Genomic DNA, 13,216 nt, shown 5'->3' on the forward strand with positions numbered 1-13,216 from the left:
CTGGAAAGGGAAGCGTGGGCGAGCCGGGGAAACATACTGGAAGTACAAGACGCATGTGAGTGATATCAAGGTCTGTGTTACGTATTGTAAATCTAAAGTGTATTACCTGTTCGTGTGCTGTGAGTATCGCGTAGCGTTGCGGCCCCACTGGAAAGGGAAGCGTGGGCGAGCCGGGGAAACATACTGGAAGAACAAGACGCATGTGAGTGATATCAAAGTCATTGTTACGTATTGTGAATCTAAAGTGTATTACCTGTTCGTGTGCTGTGAGTTTATCACGTAGCGTTGCGGCCCCACTGGAAAGGGAAGCGTGGGTGAGCCGGAGAACCATACTGGAAGTACAAGATACATGTGAGAGACATTAAAGTCTGTGTTACGCTTTGTAAATCTGAAGTGCATTATCTGTTCTTGTGTTGTGAGTCTACCACATAGCGTAGCGGCCCCACAGAGGAGCGAAGCATGGGTGAGCTGAGGAGCACCAGTAAATACCACAAGGGGGTCCCGCGTCCATCTTCTATGCACTTCTTCCCCTCCACCGAGAAACAAAACCACCCAACCAACTGCACGGCAGGCCCGGCTCGAGTTCTGGCTTAGTCCGTAGTTCACTTAGTGTGTGTGTAGTGCCGTGGGTGAGTCCGTGTCTTCATTGTGTGTGTACACCTCAGCTTGCAGTGTTGTGCTGTGCTCGTGTTGACAGGAGCCACTTCGAGGCCAGAGGAGTCGTGAGGAAGACCCCAGCTGTTGAGGTCGGTGGAGTGTGGGTTGGAGGAAATTGCAACTAGGATTCCCTTGAGGTTGAAGCGACGAAATCTTTCCTTGACGAGTGAATGGGCAGTGGTGAAGCATCTGGGTATTGAAGTGAGCAGACCAATTTATGATCAATGCTTGCGACGAAGGGTTGTCGGGTTGAGGTCTGTACAAAATAACTGTTCTTGTGTGGAGCCTCTTCAAAGGTTCGCCCCTGTTCCGCGTCCCCGATACTGTGAGCGGAGGAAGAACAAGGGAAGCGTTCGGCTCTACACCTCCATACTCGACGTCCCCTCCCCTGCCCTTTTGGAGCCCGTAAGTCGAAGCACATTGTTAAACCCTTGATTGACACCTTGTTAAGCCCACTGCCCCAGGGTAGAGAGGAATTGGGAAGAAAAGTCCCAGTCTTGTGTAGTCACTTACCTTTGCTTACAGCACGAACCTGTGAAAGGAGAAGTCCCAGTCTTGTGTAGTCACTTACCTTTGCTTACAGCACGAACCTATGAAAGGAGAAGTCCCAGTCTTGCGTAGTCACTTACCTCTGCTTACAGCAAGAACCTGAGAAAAGGGTGTAAAGTTTCAGTCTTGTGCAACACTTATCTTTGCTTACAGCACGAACACGTGAAAGGAGAAGCCCCAGTCTTGCGTAGTCACTTACCTCTGCTTACAGCACGAACCTGAGAAAAGTGTAACACTTACCTTTGCTTACAGCACGAACCTGAGAAAGGAAAAGTCCCAGTCTTGTGTAGTCACTTACCTTTGCTTACAGCACGAACCTGAGAAAAGGAAGTAAAGTTTCAGTCTTGTGTAGTCACTTACCTTTGCTTACAGTACGAACCTGAGAAAAGGAAGTAAAGTTTCAGTCTTGTGTAACACTTACCTTTGCTTACAGCACGAACCTGTGAAAGGAAAAATCCCAGTCTTGTGTAGTCACTTACCTTTGCTTACAGCACGAACCTGTGAAAGGAAAAATCCCAGTCTTGTGTAGTCACTTACCTCTGCTTACAGCACGAACCTGAAAAAGGAAGTAAAGTTTCAGTTCTGTGTACTCACTTACCTTTGCTTACAGCTCGGACCTGAAGAAGGAAGGAAAAGTCTCAGTCTAGTGCAACACGCACCTCTGTTCGCAGCACGGACCTGAAGGAGGAAGGAAAAGCCAGTATTAGTATTGGTAAACAGTACAATAATTTCTTTCTCTTGTGATCTTGCCTCCAGGAGAAGAGGAGCGCGCCACGGGTTCAAGGGAGCAAACCCCAAGGAGTCTGCCCCCCCGTCCCTGTGGAAGCCCCGCCTGGAGGCGTGAAGGAACCATTGTTTTAAATTGTCCCTTTCCCCTTTTCCCGCTTGTTTTAAGTAATTTAATAAAGATTTATTTTAATTATAATTCATTCCTTGTGTGTCTGGTCATTGGGGTGGCTTTGGGACCTCCTCGAGGTGGAAACTAGGAAGGGGCGTGGCTTGTTACAGTCTGTGGTCCGTCCCGACCTGTGACACATCCTTACAGATAAAATTGCAATGTTTACAATTGTGACCAATCATGGAAAGTAGGGACACAAGTTGGATCTGGAGCATTTTGAGTTATTCGCAGATTCTGAAAGTGTAGTCTCCAAGCTTTTCAACGATATGTAACACATGGAAGACTGATAATAATTGCAGAAGTTGTGGCCATTTGAAGGTAGGCACTCAAAAAAGCTCAAATTGGAGAAAACAGGCTTTAATGTTTGTGCCGTTTTCACCTCTCTTAAGCCGAAAGTATACTAGGGACGTCCGCGTATGCGGGACGTCTGCATGACGTCATTTTCATCATCAGGAGGGTCCGTGGTCGGCCGCATGGACCGACCACGTGCAGCCCAAAATTTGAGACCGCACAGACAGTGCGCGTACAGTTGGCGTACATCAGACAAGACACTCCACTACAAACAATTATACAAAGGAAATAGACAGCATTTGCACACACACTATCGTTTTTCTTCTTTAACTTTTACTTCTTCCAAGAACAGAAACTTGTGGAGCATGTTTCTTACCATAATACTTTCCTGTTTGTTGTTGTCTTGTTGTTTGTACTAAACTGTGTTTGCAATGGTGGATCAGTTACTTTTCTTCACCTATCCTAATGTTTTAATGTACTGTTAATGTCGCAAAATCAGTGATGCCCTGACGGCCTGTTAGAGTAATAATTCAATAAGAAATAATTTGTATTGCGTATAGTGTCGAACGTTAAACAAAATAAAAGTTGCTGTTGTCTTTATAACCGTGTGCACGAGACACTGAAGTCACGTGACTGCAGTGACGCGGCTGACGTGTTATCTGTTGCACCACAGCTTTTTTGTTTTGTGCAACCAAGCTTTGTTTACTGTCTGAGGGAGACGCACGTTGTAAGTTTGAAAAAAAAACTTTGCAAACACGTTTGAGAAAACATGTCAGCCGCGTCACTGCAGTCACGTGACTTCACGCGGTTCACAACAGAACTGGAAGAGAATACAATGCTAAATAAAGTCTGAATTTTTGCTATTTTTGGAATGTATTTAAAATGTATTGTCAATGCTTCAACACATTCTAACTGACCCAATGATGTCACATGGACTACTTTGATGATGTTTTTATAACCTTTCTTGACATTAAAACATCTTACACTGTGCTCGGAAGATGAACGGTGGTCTTCCGAGTTTGGAACGACATAAGGGTAAGTCATTAATGACATTATTTTCATTTAAGGGTGAACTATACCTATTTAGTAGCCACGGTGCTGGAAAAACAAGCCAATTTCAACCGCAAAATGTATTCTTTTAAATATACAAATACTGTTATCTCAAACATGGAGAGGCTTCTTCGTGATCTCAACTAACAGAATCTGCAAAAAAAAGGAAATCACCAATTTTGAAAAAAAAAAATCTTTCTCTTTATCTCAAAAGTTGTGCTGCCAGCTTGTGTCACTGTTTTCCGTGATGGGTCGCATATTTGTTGTCATGCAATGAACTTTGTTCATTTTATTGGGCTAATCTGTAAATTAAGTAATACTTAGTTATAAAGTACTTAATATTTAATAATTGATATTAAAATTAAATTGAACATTTTACAATATATCAATCAATAAGATAGTAATAACATAAGATTGCATCTTCTGTTCATCACCCAACTTAACATAAAAGCAGATCCCATGTTTTCAACCTCTTTCCAAGATATTCCTCTTTTTTCCCCTGGAGTACCATTGACTTCCATAGTAGGAAAAAAATATATTTTGGAAGTATTGTGATAAATGATGGTAAGCACATGGTTGACGGAAAATATTTTGATAAATGATGGTAAGCACATGGTTGACGGTACCCATTAAATTCCATCATATTTTTTTATTCCTACCATGGACGTCTATGGTCACTTTCTGCTGTGTGTTGTGGGATTTTAAGGTTATATGTTTGTAAATAGTTTACTTAGAAGTGTTTTCAATAATCATTATAGCATGCTGAAGTAAAATATTGTTTGTGTTTGTCTAAGAGAGTGGAAAGTTACTGAGAGGGAGCAGTTTGGGTGTGCAAAAGCTGCAAGGCCATGGTTTCGGTTGGATAAGCTTGGAATGTGTACAGCTTGTATTGGTCAAGATAAGAGTGAGGCCTGAGGGAGAAAAGCAAACATACATTCATGTTATTAACCAATGTTTTAATATTTACAGGATAAAATATGCAATGTATTTCTTACTTAATCAGTATTAATCATTGAATAATTGATGAAATAAATATAAGATGTTGTCTTTGATAAATGTGTATTAACCAATGAAATAAAGGTTGCATACAGAATAACTTAATGGGGGCATGGCAGCTCAACTTTGAAGAACAGAATCTCCTGTGTGTGTGTGTGTGTGTGTGTGTGTGTGTTTTCTTTCCTAACAGATGGTTATTAATAATGATTAAAGTGTTTGCTTAGAAGTAGTATTGCAGTAAAAGACTTAATATGTGTTTATCTATCTAAAGAAGTTAATGTGTGCCTTATTCACATAACCAATTTTACGAATAATGAAATGATGTTATGATATTGAAATGTGTTTTACATAATAATCATTTCCATCTTACAGCTTATGTCTTTTTATGAATAAATGAATGTTTTATTAATGATTTGTTTTTAAGAGAGCATTGTAATATGCTATGTGAAGTCAATCATATGTGAAGTGGAAAAGTACTGGGGGAAAAGTTACAAATAGCAGGACTCTCAAAGTGGTGCGGAGAACAGTTTGTTTTTTCTTTGTCTGTGTGTGTGTGTCCATTTTTGCCTACAGGCTAAAACTGGGTGTGGTAATGGAGTCAGGTGAACGAGAACAACCGATGTGGGTGGAGAATTCTAAGAGAAATCGACGTCATATAATATATAAATAATTGTTAGAAAAGAGGCTGGGTTTCCTTCGCTACCGAGTGTGGTCTTGAGAAGGTCCGGCATGCTGTGAAACTTTTTCATATCTGATCAATAAATATTTGAACTTAGATATTTGTATTTTGTGCCTTTCCTCTAAATTATGAACATGCAAGGACGCCTTAAAGTCCAACAATTGGTGACCCCGACGTTTCTTTGGAGGGAAAGGAGAGAGTGAAAGGAAGGAGGGTTTCATATTGAAGAAACCAAAGTAAGGGAGGAATCCAATTCAACACAAAAAGCGCGCTCTACTAAAAAGGTAAGCAGAGCCTGTTTTATCATATTCTGCTCTTTGAATATACCAAATTACTTGTGTTGAAAAGGATATCCGAACTGAATTTTAACACATAGATATTTTAAACATATGATCAGAATGAAAAACTTTTGAAAAAGGTACCTTGGTAATTTATGGTTGGAGTCCATTAGTGTATTAGACACTATAAAGAACCAAGAGAAATAGTAATTTATGGTTGGAGGCCATTAGTGCATTAGGCGCTATAAAGTACCAAAAGAAGGGTGAAAGGCCCGTTAGGTGAAAATCCTACGAATATTAAAGCTGGGTTGGAGGCCCTCAGCGTATTAGGCGCTGAAAAGTACCAAAAGAGAGGTGAAAGGCCTGTTGGATGAGAACTCCACAAAAACTGAAAAGACGTCCTATTTTTGTATAGTTGTGTGTTTTTCGATTTTCTTTGAAAAGACGGGTCAGTAGTCGCGCGGGTGAAATTCCTGAAAACTACTGGTGTATATATCCTTTTGCTTTCAAACTTCGCTAAAAGACGGGTCAGTAGTCGCGCGGGTGGAAGTCCTGAAAACTACTGTTGTATATGCTTTTGCTTAAGATAGGAGCGACTTGTGTGTCTTTGTAATTTTCAGTGCTCGAAAATTGTCTTAAAATGGCTGAATTTCAAAAAGAGTGTGATGAGTATGGTTGCCCACCGGTCTATGTTCAGTGGCAAAAAATATTGAAACTGATGTTGGCCCAAACCGATCCAAAAGATATTAAGAAAAGACAAAAGGAGGTTACATCAGCATGGAACACATTGTGTGAAGAAAATTGCTGGGTTACGGAGGAGAAAAAACGTGTTCCCCTGACTCCCATCATTTTTGCCATGGAACATAGACTGGTACACAGAATTGAGATTGTAAAGGCAGAAGGAAAAAGTGGTTTGGCAAAGGGCCAACTGTGACAGGCTTAGAGAAAGAGTAGAGAATTTGGACGAGATTAGCTCTTATCGCTGCTGCCATGCAGGCTATCAAACCAAAGAAGAAAAGGGGAAGTTGGCAGTGGTGCAGCTGCAAAGCAAAAGGAAATTGAACAAGGAAACAGTCAGCCAGACTCAAGTGTGACGCCCACAACTCCTCCCATGGCTCCTCCTAAAGTGAAGTCGCTACACCCCTCACTGCAAACAACTCCTCCTTATGAGGTAAAGTCTGTTTCGATCTCAAAGCAACAGCCGGTGTTAACAGTAAACAGCGGTGAACTAGATGTTGAATTTGATGAAATAGAGGCCCTGAAAAGAAAAATGGAAAGATTACAACAAACAATTATGACACAGGGACAGATAGTCACAACTCTATTAAGACTTCAGAGAAATGTAAATGCTAACAACAGGGGAAAGAGATTTTACAGACAGGGCCATAAACAAATCACAAACAGAACTTGTACAGGTAGATATGATTGAGAATGAGCTTTTGAAACTGTAGCTGTACAGGCCACAAACAAAAAGAAACAAATGCCACAGCAGGTTGCCCAGCCACCCTCCACTTCAGGTCCTCCCAATGCGATACAGTATGACCAATACTCACAAGCCTATGGTCCACCAGACCCTTATGCAGGCCCACCCTACACAGGGAACCCATGGGGAGGTTATCAGCAATATAGAGGGGCTCCCAGAGGACGGGGTGGTAGTAACAGAGGGGGGTATGGTGCTTTTGGAGGGAATACATGTTATGTATGTGGACAGGAAGGTCATTGGGCCCACAGGTGCCCACAACTCGGGCCACAGCCCCAAAATTCCAGTGTACGGCATCCACTTAACGCACCGAATGCAAGGGGATGGGGTCCCAATAGAGGAGGTAGCGGGCGTGGACATGGTGGTTTTGGCAGGGGACCACCAGGGCCACACAACTCATCATCACCTGATTTAATGGCGCCTATGCTCCCATCATGGGGCCAGGGTGGTGGTGCAGAGGAATGACGGGGCACACAGGGAACCACCATGGGGGGAATGGCCGAGCCCCTCATGGACATAGTGGTGAATGGCACACCACTAAAAGCTCTAGTGGACACTGGAGCTACATACTCTACTGTAATAAGCGGCACCGTATGGTCAGCATATTTAAGTAACAAAACAGTGAGTGTGATGGGTTTCTCTGGTGAAATTGAAAAGTGGCCATTGACAAAACAGTTACCAACACAAGTTGCTAATCAACTTGTCTCGCATTCATTTCTGTACTCCTCCAACGCACCTGTTCCCCTAATGGGCAGAGATTTGTTAACAAAACTAGGGGCTAGCATACTATGTTCACCTGATGGTATTGTAGTTAGGTTTCCAGACGGACACACAGTTAACTGTTCATTGAGCTCAACAGAGACAGGTAATCAATGGATGTTAGTGGGGGGGAAATATAAGGAGTCAGTCGACATTTATTGGGCAGAACTGGAGGTCGACTGGGAGGATGAAATGTCTAGCAACAGTGTAGTGTCTCCTTATAACACCCACAAGTCATGGATACAAGACAGGGCCCTATTTTTACCCCCCATAGACCCACTTCACTGCACCATGTTTTATGACAGGTTTGTCACAACAACCTATGAGGAACTTTTCATGTCCATTGAGGGGACCAAGTGGAGACTGGTGGATGGTGGTATGTGGTATATTTGTTGGCAAACAAGGCGTGGCTGCACCCATATTTTTGTCAGACGGCCAGAAAGAATGGTATAGGATGTCTGACACAGCCGCACCACATATTTCACTAGCTTTGCACCCTAACCATGAGGCTAGAGAGCTAGGCAGCATGGTTAAGATGCTTTTAACCCTTACCGACTGGCAACCATCACATATCTCAGGGGTATGACACTCACATAGTCATGACGTTTATTGGATCAGGCAGCAGACAGAGGATGTAGCCATCCTAAAACACGAACAACTGACCAGGAGTCATGGTAGGGAAAACACAGACGGTGAAGGGACGGGACAACTAATTGAAAGCATGCCACATGACCTATGGTCACAGGGGCCTACGGACGTAGGTTTTTGCAATATCACCCCGGTTTCATTTAAGCCCTATACATTTCAACAGACAAAACATAACAAAGTATTTACCAATATATATTACTGTGTCCTACAGAAAGCTTACCAAAATCCTGGCCAACCAAACCTGAAATTATGTCCATGAGGGTGTAAACATGGCAGATCTAATCACTGAGGGTGAGCCATGTGACTGCATACCATTGACTGAAAAAGCAAATATATTGAGAGATGGTTTGTTCGCGGTACCACTGACAACTCCCCGACCGGTAATCACACTGTTTACAGATGGTTGTTGTTTCAGAGCAGCAGATGGCACATTGAAGGCAGGTTTTGCAGTTGTTGAACAGGTTGAAAATGATTTTGTAACAAGACTGAGTGGTAGGTTGAACGGTAAACAGTCAGCACAGAGAGCTGAAATGATAGCTGTTATCAAAGCCTTGCACTACATGGTGAAGAGAGGGTGACCATTTTTAGTGATTCTGCATATGTGATTGGTGTAGTATATATGGATCTGCATAGGTGGGTTTGAAACCAGGAAAGGCCGGCCTATAACAAATGCTAGCGAAGCCTGACACATACTACAGGCCGTGTAGGTACCTAATGAAGTGGCTGTTGTCAACGGCCTAATAAACCACTTATATCCCCAACCATGGTTTCCCAAGACAAAGTTAGATCTGACAAACTGACAAACCCGCAATGGAATTGACATATAGTTTCGGGGCTGCTTGACACCCCAATGACAGAGCAAAGCTGAAATAATGAAGCTGACCTTGATATCAAAACTTGACTTGACAAAATCTGTGCACAAACGAAAATAACATGGCTTGATGCATTGCCAATTGCATTAATGTCTATTTGCTTTTCTGTTAACAGGATCACTGGTTTGACAACATTTGAATTGTTTACAGGTCGCCAGTTTCCGGGTCCGAGGAATGCCCTGGTGAAGGACCCTATCCTGCCACTAACACATGCTGTTTCTTTTGACACACTAACTGATCTGATTGAACATTTTTCATGGCAGGCTACCAAAACACGTGAAGGGGACAGTGACCAAACCAAAAGTATAGCTGATTGGGTGAGAGTAACGGTGTTAAGGAGGAAGTGGGACGAGCCCACATGGTCCAAGTCGCTAAGAGTGACTGCCAGGCCGTCGCATTGTGTGTAGCTCCAAGGAAAAGGAGACACCTGGTTCCATGTTTCTTTTTGTGTTCCATGTGATTTTCCTTCCAGGTCACTGACAGACACAGGTGTGGACCTGAGGACTCAGGTCCAAGAGAGGGAGGTTGTTGAGAGGTTGTTGAAAGTGAAAGTGAAAGTAAACTAAACCTGCTGGAGAGCAGAGAGAACAGACGGGAAGTGAACCACTATTGGTAACACCCACACAACACCAACCACAAAGTCAACAGACAATCTGTAAAATTGTGCATAAAAAAGGTGACATTTTTTCCAGCCCAGCAACAGAACCCCTAGCACACTGTGTAAGTGCAGATTGTGCATACGGTGCAGGTATAGCCGTACAGTTCAAGGCAAAGTACGGTACACAAAAGGTTGTAAGTCAAAACAAACACACAGGTGAATGTGCAGTTACCCATGAGGATGACGGCAGACTGATCTTTCATTTAATAACCAAACAAAACTGTACTGATTTACCAACATATGAGAATTTTACTAACAGCCTCAGATGCATGAGAGATTGGTGTGAGGAAAAAGGAATAACAAGTGTGCCTACTCCCCGGCTGGGGTGTGGGTTAGATAAATTGATAGATAAATTAGATAAAAAGACTAAAGTGTAGGGGAGATCGAGCTTTTTACAGTGCGGCTCCAAGGCTTTGGAACAGCTTACCTGTTAGCTTAAGACAGGCTCCATCTCTCCTTACTTTTAAATCTAGACTCAAAACTTTTTTATTCTCAAAAGCCTTTGAGGAAAATTTTAATTAATGTGATTTTATTTTATTTTTCCTGTGTCTTTTATCTATTGATGTGATTTTATCTTATTTTCTCTTCTGTCTTTTATCTATTATTTTATCTATTTGGAAAGCACCTTGGTCAACAGCTGTTGTTTTAAATTGTGCTATATAAATAAATTGTCATCATTGTCATTAAATTGGATTTCCATAAGGTGGTGGAAATCCTGACAGAAGTGTTCAGGGACCTGAACATCACAATTACTGTTTAGTCATTATAACCTGGGTAACTACATACCATATTGGTATATGAATTTTGACCTTTGAATTTCTTAAGTTTCTTATATAGTCTTACATTTCAATGTTTCCTTTTTGAATTTACGATTGTTATTTGAGTATTAGCCAATAGGCATAAGTGTATTTTTTCCACAGAGATGAAGCTATATGGAAATTGGAAGGTTCTGTGGGCCCTAGGGGCTATAACTGCAATTATAATTACCATAATATTTGGCATAAACAATGGAGGTAATCTGAAAATTGACAAAAGGTCCAAAACAACACCACAAGATCCGTGTTTAAAGAGATATGGGGGAATTGAATTAAATTACACAAAAATTGAACAATATCATACACCTTGGATTTGGCCATACTGGTCACTTGTGGATGTTGTTGTATCCCCTGTCTCAGATCCCTGTGTAACAGGCTGATAGTGTCTGCAATAGAGAAAAAAAGAAAATCCACCCCCATACAGTACAGAACCTGGAGGATGATGAGGAGGAACAAGTGTGACCTCTTTCAGAGGTCAAGAGAGGGAATTGTGGGATTTTAAGGTTATATGTTTGTAAATAGTTTACTTAGAAGTGTTTTCAATAATCATTATAGCATGCTGAAGTAAAATATTGTTTGTGTTTGTCTAAGAGAGTGGAAAGTTACTGAGAGGGAGCAGTTTGGGTGTGCAAAAGCTGCAAGGCCATGGTTTCGGTTGGATAAGCTTGGAATGTGTACAGCTTGTATTGGTCAAGATAAGAGTGAGGCCTGAGGGAGAAAAGCAAACATACATTCATGTTATTAACCAATATTTTAATATTTACAGGATAAAATATGCAATGTATTTCTTACTTAATCAGTATTAATCATTGAATAATTGATGAAATAAATATAAGATGTTGTCTTTGATAAATGTGTATTAACCAATGAAATAAAGGTTGCATACAGAATAACTTAATGGGGGCATGGCAGCTCAACTTTGAAGAACAGAATCTCCTGTGTGTGTGTGTGTGTGTGTGTGTGTATTTTCTTTCCTAACAGATGGTTATTAATAATGATTAAAGTGTTTGCTTAGAAGTAGTATTGCAGTAAAAGACTTAATATGTGTTTATCTATCTAAAGAAGTTAATGTGTGCCTTATTCACATAACCAATTTTACGAATAATGAAATGATGTTATGATATTGAAATGTGTTTTACATAATAATCATTTCCATCTTACAGCTTATGTCTTTTTATGAATAAATGAATGTTTTATTAATGATTTGTTTTTAAGAGAGCATTGTAATATGCTATGTGAAGTCAATCATATGTGAAGTGGAAAAGTACTGGGGGAAAAGTTACAAATAGCAGGACTCTCAAAGTGGTGCGGAGAACAGTTTGTTTTTTCTTTGTCTGTGTGTGTGTGTCCATTTTTGCCTACAGGCTAAAACTGGGTGTGGTAATGGAGTCAGGTGAACGAGAACAACCGATGTGGGTGGAGAATTCTAAGAGAAATCGACGTCATATAATATATAAATAATTGTTAGAAAAGAGGCTGGGTTTCCTTCGCTACCGAGTGTGGTCTTGAGAAGGTCCGGCATGCTGTGAAACTTTTTCATATCTGATCAATAAATATTTGAACTTAGATATTTGTATTTTGTGCCTTTCCTCTAAATTATGAACATGCAAGGACGCCTTAAAGTCCAACAGTGTTTACCATCATTTCTCAAAATATCTTATTTTTTCATCAGAAAAAAAGAAAATTCATACAGGTTTAGAACAACGTGAAGATGAGTAAGCGATGACAGAATTTTAAAGTGAATTATCCATTTAAGTGTAAACAATGACTACAGAGTTATTATTTAATTTTTTAAGAGGGCCTTAAATTTGACCATCAAATAAATTCAGTTGTTAAAGGATAATTCCGGTATTTAACACTTTGAGTCTCATTTCTGGTTTGTTTTGGACGAACTACAGTGATGGACACAGAAACTTTGACAATGGGTCGTGTCTTGAGTTTTTGACTTGTTTAGAAGTGTCTCTTGACTGCTTCAGAATGGAAGTCAATGACCATGCACAAACATGTCATTAAAACAACACTTAACGTTCATTTTCAAAACGGTACTACTCACCGAGTAGTTCGTGGTGTTCGTTGATGATTAAAAACAAATATATTGGCGCAATGTATGATTTCAATCCGTGTTATTTGCTATAGTGGAACTATTTTTTCAGATACCTCACAACCGCGTATATACTTCCGCTCTATATTTGAGTCTGAAGCGTTGCACATAGCACACTCGGCATGCCTGTCACGCGTCCTGCAAGAACAGCATTAGTGAAACAAAACACAAGAGCACTTTTGATAAGGTAGCCTTACATTTTTTTAACAAACAAACACTCCCGTGTCAGAAATTAACAGCACAGTAATTACTGACAACGTAAAGGGTAGGCTATTTAAATAAAACAACGAAAATAAATGAACGAAGTTCAACAAACTGTAATAAAACGGTAGCATACTTTCAAAATTAAGTTTATTTATAACACTTACACCATCCAATATGTTTTTTCATCAGCAGAACAATAAAGAAGTTATTTGCAGAAACCCCAGTGCACTGTCATGCAAGTCAACCGATCCGCACACTTTGAGCTAAAGCATATATATCCA

The 13,216-nt window shown here is 40.7% G+C and overlaps 1 long non-coding RNA gene across 1 annotated transcript; it reads left to right on the forward strand.

Annotated features, from left to right (window-relative positions):
* The first annotated feature begins 4,140 nt into the window (after positions 1-4,140).
* On the forward strand, positions 4,141-12,198 carry LOC135718175 (uncharacterized). The gene is made up of 2 exons (XR_010520631.2): positions 4,141-5,661; positions 5,753-12,198. It is a non-coding gene; the product is annotated as an uncharacterized lncRNA (long non-coding RNA).
* The last annotated feature ends 1,018 nt before the right edge of the window (positions 12,199-13,216 follow it).

The sequence above is a fragment of the Paramisgurnus dabryanus genome, chromosome 10, assembly GCF_030506205.2.
Source record: "Paramisgurnus dabryanus chromosome 10, PD_genome_1.1, whole genome shotgun sequence".
NCBI lineage: Eukaryota > Metazoa > Chordata > Actinopteri > Cypriniformes > Cobitidae > Paramisgurnus > Paramisgurnus dabryanus.